Below are 12305 nucleotides of genomic sequence, written 5' to 3' on the forward strand. Positions count from 1 at the left end.
CTTACTAATGAAAGCAGGCAGTCGACTCAGACAGGATGGCTTCATGTCTCCACACTGGGAACTCCCCAGAGGTATGGATGACCAGAATCATTCGATCGATCAATCAGGGAATTATGTTTGGATTAAAGGGGAACACTAGTCAGTTATTGAAAATTGATATTATACTGAGATAAAACACTGTAATCCACATTCATTGTGCGGTTATCGATTCACGCTGACATCAACAATTACTATCAGCGGCCCCTCAACTGCTCACAGTGGGCCCATTGTGTCCATTGACTTACTGTCCATTATGAGCACATGATGTTCCAGCAAAAGGAAAAGCCGTAGGGAGAGCAGCTAGTTTTCATTGCAGCTTATATTGTTTTACTGGCAATATTGTTTTATGATTAACACAACGGAGATTAAATGTCCCCTGATGTCAGCACTCACAGGAGGAGTTCAAACTCATTAATTATAAGTCTGAAAGAAAATTACATTGTGTAAAACTCGTTACAGTTTTGGGAAATGTGTGAGCTGATGCACATATCAACCCGGATTTACATTTTAGTGAAGTTGTCCTTTACACATTTATACACCCATAATGCAATGAGGAAGTTTTTTGTTTTTTGTTTTTTTTGTTTGTCTTCATCTTGAATTATACATTGTGACATTATTCTACCGTGCAAATTATGGTATCACTCTTCACATTATGACATCATTCTACAGTCATAAATGCTACTACAATTATATTACACATTAATACATTGAGCTTCTGTTATGATTTTATGTTAATGTAATGACATTTAGAGCATTTTCATCCAATTATTACATTTTCTTGCAGATGATGACATCTTTCTACAATGTTCTGTATTTCTGATAACATGTTTTGCATTATGACTCGGGTGATACTGATATTATGTGCTGGTATACAGTATCTTTAAATTTAACTACTTTTATGACAAAAAAAATCCACATAAATCAAACTATTGGCCTCAGAATTCTACTCTGGTCAGGGTGGAAAAGCCACTAACTGGGACACTAACTGGGCAATAGTTAAAAGGTGCAATAATGACCAGTCTGAAGGGATTTATTTGCTAACACTTTATCTGGACAGTCCATTGTCGATACTCAACTATCTGATGACAAAGTGGATGTTCAACAAAGTGTAATTTGCGTATTTGCTACATCTCCAAAGACTGTGTAACCTAAACCTGACTTTATCCTAACCCTAACCCTAACCTGACCCTATTTCTAACATTAACTCCAGCCCTAAGATTAACCCTGGTCCAGACACTGAATATCTATACACTGCTTTTCACACAATTATGAGTATCACTTGAAACTCAAGTGACACATTATAGTCACTTGCTAGGAAGTTCAGTATCAACGCTGGACTATCTGAATAAAGTGTGACCATTTATTTTTGCCTGAAGATCACAGCTGAGGTCACACCTGCTGTTCTTTCAACATCTGGGTTTCCCATAAGTGAAGATTTAACCTTTCAGCAGGGCAGCATGCAGGGACACAGCCAGGTTGGTAGAGGGAACTGTGTCAGACAGCAATGCAACATCAGAATGTCTTGCTTATTTCTGAATCTATTTTAAAGTTATGGTTCGCTGGCACGCGGCCCACTGCCTGTCCGTGTATCAAGAGCTCTGCCAGTCGATGTAAGATTGGAAAGATACCTCAAATCCCATAACTTTTATTTACATTTGGATTAAGGATAGCTTCTTTAAGTTGATATTTAAGATACTGGTGGAAAATCTCAAGAAGCCATGTGGTCTAGTCTGCCACTCCTGTAGCTGCCTCACATTAACCTTCCTATTTCATCTGAAATGGATCTTTTCAGCGGCTGATGAAATTCATGAGATGATAATTCATTTCTGGGTTCAATTTCAACAAGACCATTCAGTGTGATAGCCGTGGAAGTGGAGAATGGTGCAGATAGGGAGCTGAAAAGCCCAGCAAGAAGAGGATTAAAGCTGCACTGCCTGTGTTGTTGTTGTGGATTCAGAACAGTATGACTGCTAATGCGAGGAACAACAAGTCGAACGTCTCAAAATACCCTCAGGACTGACTATCATCAATCAGATTTTGTTACACCTGTAAGCTGCTTAAACACACCTAAAGAAAACAGAGCATGTGAGAAACCTAAAAAATATATTTGTTATTGACCCAACTATTGAACAAGACAGACGGTGAGCCGCCTCTCGCCTGGTTATCCCTCTGTGTGTAATGCGGCCCTTCAGCAGACTGCACCTGCTCTGTTGACAAGGGGGTATTAAATCCCAGACAGACTCTCCTTTAGTAACAAGAATAGAGGGTGCAGATGTTCCCATCATGGCACGCTGTGTTTTAGCCATTATAGAGGTCAGAGTCGGCCTCGCACTGTCACTGTTTTCTGAACCGTGTGCAGTGCTGCAGAAAGTGTCCTGTGTCTTAATCCAGCAGCAGTCAGGTGCTAATCACAGCCAATCACAGGTGATCTTTTCAGCCTCATAAAGTGCCACAAAAAACCACATACACTCTGACTGCAAACTGAATACAGAAAAATAAAGGTGCCAAAAATGGTTCTTCGGAGTGATGCCATAGAAGAACCATTTTTGGTTCCACAAAGAACCAAGGACAATTTCTGCACTCCTTTGCTTTGACACCTGCATTGTGTTTTTGTCTCTCTGCCCTTGTATAGCCTCATTTGCAATTGCACAATATGGAGGGATTTGGTTATTTTCCACATTCATGCTATCACCCACCATCTAATGACTAAGAACCTTTTAATAAAAGGTTCTTTGGGATATTACAAGTGGAACCAGAGATGGTTCTTCTAGGCCATCACTCTGAAGAACCATTTTCGGTTCCAGTTTGCGCCTTTATTTTTCTGTGTGAGATAGTGCCACAAATATCCAAAGTGTACCACAAACTACAGTTAAGTATACCACGAATAATCAGAATCTAGTACTAGAAACAAATAAAAAAGTATCTCAATGTCAATATCGAAGTGTATCGCAAACAACCATATAATGTTCCACAATAAATGCAATATGTAGCTTGAAGGAAAAATCCCCCTTTGGATCCTCTTACACTGTTATATATCATCAATCTGTGCTGTTCAGTGTATTCTAGGAGTTATTTTTTGATGGATTGTTGTAATTTACTTGACAAAAAAATGACCATGTCTCTCCGGCTCCAGCACTTCTCTGTCATACATGATCCTTCCTGGGATTAAGGAATATACTGTACGTTGCAGCTATTGCATTGCGGCTTTTATAGGCCATATCAGCGTGACGTCACAGCAACAAAGAACTTACTTCCGGGTGGATAACGCCAGTGGTGCTGCATCGGTGCTACAGTATTTTTCATGTTTTAACCAAAGTAAGACCCCTTTTTAAGCTCTTGTGATTAGAAATACAAAGACATTATGTAGTTCTGGCTGTCCACCGAAAACGAGACGTTCCTGATGTCGTTGCTGTTGATATTTGTTAGTGTATAACCTAACACAACCTGAATATATAGCCTATTTAAGCACAAACTACTATATTTTACCAAAATGTTTAGAAATGCTTAAAAGTTCTGTTTTGGCCTTGGCATTGTGGCATTGCTTGGTTGGCATTGGTTGCATTTCTTGTTAGTGGTTGCTTGTCACGCTGGAGATCCTGGAATTTAAACTTATTGTACTATTGTTGTACTTACTGTAGGTTGATCTGGATAAACACCTAAAATGTGCTATACATAAATAATAAATATGTATTTCAAAATATATACATGAATAATACAAAAACAAAATAGACAAACTGCATCCCCACCAGGAGCGAGACAACATCATTATCCCCAGAGCTTCTGTACACTCTGCCCCAACACACTGATTCATCTGGAGAGTAATCAGATATTTTCCCTCATAAAACCTGTAAGTGAAATTGACTTTCTGCAGGCTTTCCAACGCGCGGGGCTGATGGACTTTTTAATGACTGAGTCAAGGTTGGAATTTGCTCTGTAATTTGTTGGAGAGGGGTTCCTGCCAGTCTGATAAATACTGATCTACGCTACAACTCACGTATCAATATTCATATAGCTGCAGCAGTTATACAACAGCCTCTCCCAGGAGGCCGGGAGCGCAGCGTGTCTTCCACGCCAAGGTTCGACCGAGCAGGAGGATGTAGCGGTAATGGCCAGGCCCAACACACGCTAATGCAAATCTAATGCTGGTAAAAGCTCAAATTAGCACAGTAGGTTAATCACCTTGGTCGTAATTCCTTTTTCAAGTTGGCTATAAGACACAGATTTGATCCTTTTTGTCTCAGTTAAATAATCTATTGGTTCAGAGTTTGGCAGTAGCCGAGGAAGCAGAGCCAGGATGGATTCTCATGTTAATATATTAGGGGAGACCAGGGATGGCTGTAATATCTTTCACATTTCTGCCCATATCTCCTCATTTGAGTTACATCTTTCAAAATCCAGGGTTAACATCTTAAATCAGTAACAAAACTGAATGATTTCAATATCTCCAAGGCAAATACAAAGGGAGTTATTTTGCCTCAAAGACTAGGAGAGGGTAAAATTTAACATCCTCTGTTATTTGAAATGAAATTTTATTCTGTGTGTGTGTGTGTGTGTGTCTGTGTGTCTGTATGTGTTCCAAACTCATGCCAAGAAGTTTTCTACTGTGAGTGAAATATTCATTTTCAGCGAAAGGGTTTCTTATTTAACCATGATCAAAAGCTTACCTTAAAGCTGCAATAAGCGATTTTTCTGACCACTAGAGGGCGACAGAAAGCGCAACACATTTGTAAATAACACACAGCAAAGCCACTGCACTACGGAGGCCTACGAAGGACAAATGGGAGGATAAATGCTAACAGCTAAGCTAAATGTACCTGCTGAGAAGTGTCACCTGTTACCAGCCTGACTTTGACTGATCTTTCTCCCGCTGAAGGTTACATGTCCCACAATGATAAGTGAAGAGGCAGGTAGCAAGTTTACTAGTTAAACAAGTTTACTTGCTTGCTTCATCGATTCCGCCATTACAAGACTTTTTTTCGGGAATGGGAGGGGGAGAGCGATGCTTTTAAACAGCGAGGGAAGCTAGTTTTTAAAAAAAAAAATGAAAACCTACTGAACGAACCGGGAGGAGCTTCGTTCAGGAGCAGAGTTTGTATATTAGCTTGCTAGCTTTTGTGAGTAGTATTCTACAATGACGCAGCTTTTTTATCCCAAACACTTACACAGTATTGCGAGTGTCTCTGTGTACAAACAGTTTGATCCCAAGCAGCCTACAGTGTCAGGAGAGTTTGCTGATCAATAAGCTCACGCTGGTTTGTTGTCTGACGTCATTAAAAGTACAACAGGAGTAAAATGAGCGCAGTTGTGAATTCTGACCAGAGCTTTAACTTAACTAAAGTTGTAGCTGCCTAAAACTAACCGTAACCTAAATCCTAATCTTAACCAAAGTTGTTTTACTTGCCTAAACTGAACTGTTAGCTAACCTTTCCACCTGACCAATAGGGGAAAATGGCGTGTCCAATTCCTACTGTTGTGACATATGGTGGAGGAACGTCATCTTCACATAATCCATGTCCAAAACACATAATCTTCATGCTCATTTTGCAAAATTTAATGAGACTGTTGGATTTTTCATTGACAGCTATTTGCAGTTGCCAAGTGTTGATTAGAGAGTTGTTTACTCACTCATAGAGCTGATGTGGCTCCGGAGCGGCTGTTGAGAACCATCTAAAAGTGTTAAATTAACTCTAATGGATGTGGACTGATAGAAACACTGGCTTTTTTTTATTTATTTTTTTCTTTGGATTTTTACACCCCCTGAGTTAAATGAACACTGGCGTTTTCGTTGTGTAGTGTTGCATTATCTCTGAATGGCGGAGCGGACTACAAGCTCTTGACTTGAATATCTAAAATGCCACTGATGTAATGATGAAACGAGCCACAGCAGAATGCATGCAAGTGGACGGAAACAGTGTCGAAAACCGGCTTCAGGCTGCTGTGTAGAAACAAACAGAGGCTCCATCTGTTTCTACTGTTTATCAGTGCTTCTCTCCATGTGCTGCTGGTGCTCCCCAGATGTACCAATTAATCACCAGTGGAATCTGTCTTTTGTGCAATATTTGTGGCATATTTGTTTTATTTGACTTACTTGGAAATTCGTTATTACAAGACCTTAAAATAATCCCATCCCACCCTCAAGCTGTTACGTGTTCGCTACGATTTTTCATGAAGTGTCTGTGATGTGTTTATCTGTAATGTTCTAAGAGATATTATTTATGTATTTATTTTTTTAATCATTACCCGCTTCTTTTGAAAACAATCTACAAAGGCACCATGTTCTCTACTTCTTTGATGATAGTTTCAGTCCCCAGTTTATGCAATCTACAGTCTTGCCCCATCGCTTTTTTAGAAAAACTGATCTTTGGCCAACCTTGGAAGGACACCAAGCCAAGACAGCCAATAAGGAAGTGGCGGAAGACGGCAATTCCTCTAACGTCCACTAGAGGCTCCAAAATGACTCCAAACTGCCCAACTCCAAGTAAGTCAATGGACCACAACCCAACTTCTCACTCAAAATATAAAGTCAATAAATCTTTTCAAGAAGAGGTTTTGGTCTCAGTAGCTAATTTCATTTCTTTTTCCGATTTTCAAAATAATTGTGTCATTAATGGGATATAACGGTCACAATATGGGGTTGTTTTCCTCGTGATTGATAGGTCGCCTGTCCAGTGATTGACAGGTCGCAGATTACGGACCAATAGCAGGCGGAGCTGTGGCTCTGTGGACGACCCCCGGCTTCGCTCTGGCTGCTCCGACTCCAAAAAATGTCAACATGGCGGCGATCGTAAACCCGATCTTTTGGTTTCAAAACGGCCCTTCAGAAACCTGTGGGTGACGTCACACTCACTACGTCTGTCCTTTTTTTACAGTCTATGATGGACACATTAATTGAATGATGCATTTACTGAACGCATGAATAAGGCAATCTCTTGTCCACTTTATCAGTCAAAGCCTACAAGCCAATACTGCAGTATAAGTGCAAAATTGTCTGAATAAAAGCATTTCATAAAAGCATTTTCTGGGTAGATATGTGCATCTATCAGTTCAGGTACAACAGTCTGCTGCACGGGGGTCGTGTGTCACCATTCTTAGCTTTTGGTTAGTGAATGCCATACAGTGGTGTCCTCTTCATTGGTTGGTATAATGCAGCTCTGACACAACATAACCCTTCTTGAATATGAACTTGAATGTTTTCTTGTTCAATTCACGGATATTAAAGGAAAATCCACACTCAGATCCTCTTCCACTGTTAGATAACATCAATCTGTGATGTTCAATATATTCCAGGAGTTATTTTGTGATGAAGTGAAGTAATTTACTTTTTTGGTGAACCCACTTTCCCTCAGCCTGCCTCGTCTACTTCTACTGCAGTTGTTTAGCTGTGGTGGGTTATATTCGTAGGTAGAGCAAGAGAGCGAGAGTCAAGGTCTCTCTCCTGCTCCTGTGGGTGGAGAAACTGGTCTCTCTCCTCTTCTACGATGGATTTCTCCCTGTATGATTGTTGAACGTCTCTCGGTGCAAAATGGCGGCTCTAGAAAGAAGCCCTCGCTCTTTGACTCTGAGGGACTGACACCAAAACCTGATGTTTACCGCTGATGTTTTACATCCTGAAACATTTACTCATATCAAACTCCATTGTAGCTGCACTGGACATATCTCAGTGTGACGTCGGGTCAATCTTATTTTCTTATTTGGGAATAATAGAAATACGTCATCAAACAGCAAAAGGGACCCAGAAATGCAAGTTGAATTGCCAATAGCTGTTAAAGTGTTTTAGGGTGGAGCTTTCCTTTAAAACACTATAAAATCAACATTAGTTTATATGAAAAGCCCAGTTCTATGCTTTCATTTTGCCTTTACAAAGTTGTCCTGAGCATAAACTTTACGTTCAACACCAAGGACGACTATATTTTCTTTTCATCCCAAACATCACTAAAGCTGACGACACTTTATAGCAGAGGCTTGGAGAGATAAATGCAGGTCAGGTAAACTACCTGGAGGGCTACATGCTAGATTTTATTTTAGTAGATTAGAGGCTGGAGGGAGCCATAAGGAGCGGGTAACCTTAACATAACAGACACACTGCTATAAATAAGAGTGTGTTCTAAATCGATACGTCTGGCTGAGGAAGTGAACGGTTAAAACAGACCTGTTCCTGCTATTTACTGGACTCATTTTATCATTCACCCATAAATGGTCAAAGGGAAGGAGTCGGCTTACTGTTGACAAAGCAACTGCAGAAACCTCTCCCAGAAGTCATCCAGGGTGTGTTTTTTTAAAGAGGAATAGCCTTGGGCGGTCCAATCAGTAATTGTGAGCATGAGCAAATTTTTTTCAGAGCAAGAAAGCAGAGATCAAAGACTGAACCTGCAGTGTCATTCAAACACAGAGCTGCTCTGTGGGCTACGTCAGGTTTTCCCAATTCCTCAAGTCAACTATTATGTGGTTAACGATGAAATGCCTTTAAGTCCAGACCTTGGTCTTGATGTATTCCAAGGACATAATTTGATTTATTTGAAAACGAAGGTGGTTCCAGGTAATATATCTGGTAATGGAAACTCACTCAAAAGATTCACTCACTCAACAAAACATAAAACAGCTGCTATATTCAGTCGTTAGCATACTGAGCTGAATCTATAATTTCAGCATGCTGCCCCCTACTGAAACATTCTACTGCCTTTGTTTACATAGTGATTTTTTAAGATGTGTGTTACCTCCGCCAAAGGCATTATGCAAGACAAATTTATGTAAGAACGGACAATAAAGTATTATCTTATCTTATCTTATCTTATCTTTCACCTGTTTGCCTGACAGCAGGATATCTCAAGAACATATGAATGGATTTCCATGTGACTTGGTGGACAGATAGGTCTTGGGCCAAGAAACAATTGATTAGATTTTGGTGGTGATCCTGATCTGAAATTTCTGCATTACACAATTATTTTTATAATTAGTTTTATTTTATAATGTATTGATTTATTTTTTTTAGCCATAACTATGAAACCAACAGAGATAGAGAACAGAGATATAGAATTCCAAATCCTAAGGGGATGTTACCCACTGAGCAATTTTACGTTGATTAGACGTTTAAAACACGTCTAAATGGCCCATAGCCATCGAGGCTAAATTAAGTTTAAATGGGGTTGAAAAGTGAAAGTTTATTAGATGTCTATACATAGACAAAATTATCCTAGGCTATATGAGAGCTACGCCATAGACGCAATGTTGAAATTACTTCTTGTGCTCAGATAATTATCTTGTAGGCTAGTCTACAGGACGTGGTGCATATTTTTGGTATTTACAGATGTTTATTCATTGTAATAATGTATTTACTGCTTGGTCTAAAATAGGTCTATACATAGCCGTAATGATCCTGGGCTATAGGAGAGCTAAAGCATAGATGCGACGTTGAAATCACGTCAGTGAGTAGCCGGGGCAACAAATCAATTTAACTTAAAACTGAAGTGATGGGAATGATGTGTTTGGGTGTAATAGCAAGTTGGAGAATTGTTCAGCCTTGATACAGACCCTAACCAGGGTCTGTATCCCACTTTAATGCCTTTGTTTCTGAACTGGTCTCATCATGCCCATCACAGACGACAATAAAAGAACAGACCTTTCTTAGATAGTACAGAAGCCAGATTGGTGTCGTAAGACAAGACAATGAGACAAACGTGAGACAAGACATGAGACAAAACAGTTGAGAAAACCACAGGAAAGTGTATTTCGAATAATTTTCTGACATCTGACAGAGAAAAACGGAGCGAGAGGCCTCTGTGGGAGACGTTTCAGAAAACACAAATGTATCATTTCTAGGGAGAACTGCCATTTACATTTCCGCTTGTGTTTCATTTAAAAGGTAAAAACATTTTGTGAGAAAAGGTGGGTTTGAAAAAGCAAGTGAGAAGTCGTTGTAACTGATTATACTAATTACAATGTCTGTTATTCTCTGGTGCAAATTAAAGCAATGTTTTCATTGTGTTTCTCATGAATAATGCCCTCAAGTCAAGGAGGCAGCAATTAAAGCAACACGAGCTTTAAAGTGTGTTTACACATTATAGCCTTCTCTAACTCTGTATTTGTTACTGAGCACATGCTTTTTAGGAGGAGGAAATACAAAAAAAAACCCAAATGGCACTCCAGTATCTAGAACAGTGTTAGGGAGTGGGGGGAAGGCTTTAAAGTGATCTTGAATTCTAGTAGTATCTTGGGTTGTGTATCTTCCTCCATGATAAAACCCCAAAATCTGTGATTCTGTTATCTGTTGCTCCGGTAGAGGAGACTGGAGAATTGTGGGGGGGGTTTTCTCTTTTCATTCACTGCCACTGAATGGAGGAACAGTCTGAAAATCACACTTCTAGCACATAAACGAATGCTGACAATGCAGATTCTGACACTATATAAAAAAAAAACTAGTCACGCTGCTGATTTGTGGTTAATTAACCTTTCAGTTTGAACAAGTGTAACACTGAAACCCGCTCGGAGGAAACTTATGCTGATGGAACGAAGACAATAGTGCATTTATCAATAACTGTAGATAGGGGAAAAAAGTGAGAGACTCATTTTTTATATATTGTCAGAATCTGCTTTGTCAAAGTCCTGTCTCTCACTTTTTTTTGCCTATCTACAATTTTTCACCGATAACAGATAATTTAAATCATGGAGGAAGCTACACAACCAAAGATACTACCAAAGTTCAACAGCACTTTAAAAAGTAGATTACCTCTTCTTTTTATCCTGTTGTGTTTTAAGTGACAATAATCTGGAACAAAATGTTTTATGTTTCCTCGATAATGACGACACTTCAGAAGGAGCAGGCCTCCTGTTCAAATGCCCCTTCGAACTTTATCTTTGTTGCATTTGTGCCAGCTGCATTCACATTTTTTCATCAGAGCACAGATAAATGAAACAGAAAATCTGAAATCTTATTCAATTAAACAACTTTGTAATGCCGAATAGCGGTTTTGTAAAAGTTTTCTGCTCTTCAAGGTCAGCTCACTTGATGATGAGATAAAGCGTGAAGGATTTCCTTGTCAGCTGAATACTGGCAGGAAACTGCATGCTGGGTCTTGTGTCTTTTTAACCGAGGGCCAGGCAACTTTTAACTGATGGTGAAGTAAACAAACAGGCTGCCGGGCGGAGAGCGGGCTCGACTGCTGCGGTCAGAATGATAAATGTTTGAATGTCACCACCTGCACAGAGAAGACAAAATGTGCTTGAACACATCAAAGTTTATTTCTCTTGCCCTCCTGCAGAGATCTTTGATCTTATGTTAGCAGGTTTGTAGGAGCAGAGCGGAGCTGACCTCAACACAGCCTTCTGGGTAAATGATGCTATATCTTAAAGGAGTAGTTCTCCCCAAAATGAAAATCCAGTCTGTTGAAGTTGAAATTCGTGTGAAAACGAAGCACACAGCGAGTTAGCCCCCGTAGTTCCATCTCAGCCCTTTCCTACTACTGAAGTTAACGGTTATCTTTTCACAGCACAAAATAATAATAATAATAATAATAATAATAACCTTTATTCGTATAGCACCTTTCATACACAACATGCAGCTCAAAGTGCTTTACATCAATAGAAGGCAGATAAAAAACTGATAAAAAGTATATATCTCAAATATAGATAAAAGAACAAGCAAAAAGAGAACATCAAATTTCTCCAAACAGTTCATGCAGCATAATCCAAGGGTTTTGTAGCCGAACGATTTTACTGCGGATCCAAAAGTCCAATATTTACCTCTGTCTATATTGTGCGTACTTCAACGCTCACATGGAAGACTCTGCTCGCTCCTGTAGGGTGATTTTTGATGATTTCAGTAAGGAAAATATAGGAGATAATGAGGTAAATATTGGACCCACAGTGCGATCGTCTGGCTACAAAACACTTGGATTCTGCTGCACAAGCTGTTTGGAGACATTCAAGGACATTTCATACTTTTTGTAAACAGATGGCTTTAATTACAGTTTCTTAATGAGAAGGCTGAGGTGAAACTGGCTGCTCACTGTGTGTTTGGTGGTTGTACAAACTCCGGTGCAGTTTCGATTGACATGGGGCTGAGAAGAAAATTAATTTTCATTTTGGGGGGAACTATTCCTAACATCAACATCTGTAATGAAGCCTGGTGTAGTCAGACAGGTTAGTCTGCATTCAGAGACCTGCAACAGACTGTTGTATTGTTCGAAGCATCACAGTTGGGCAACAATACATCAAAATGTATCTTGTACAAACCATAAGCGGCGCTGTGGGTGGGCCTATAGGTGGGCCCG

The sequence above is a fragment of the Centroberyx affinis genome, unplaced genomic scaffold (assembly GCF_046629955.1).
Source record: "Centroberyx affinis isolate AG114_WGS23_722 - 3 ecotype Tasmania unplaced genomic scaffold, CSIRO-AGI_Caff_v1 ptg002767l_1, whole genome shotgun sequence".
NCBI lineage: Eukaryota > Metazoa > Chordata > Actinopteri > Beryciformes > Berycidae > Centroberyx > Centroberyx affinis.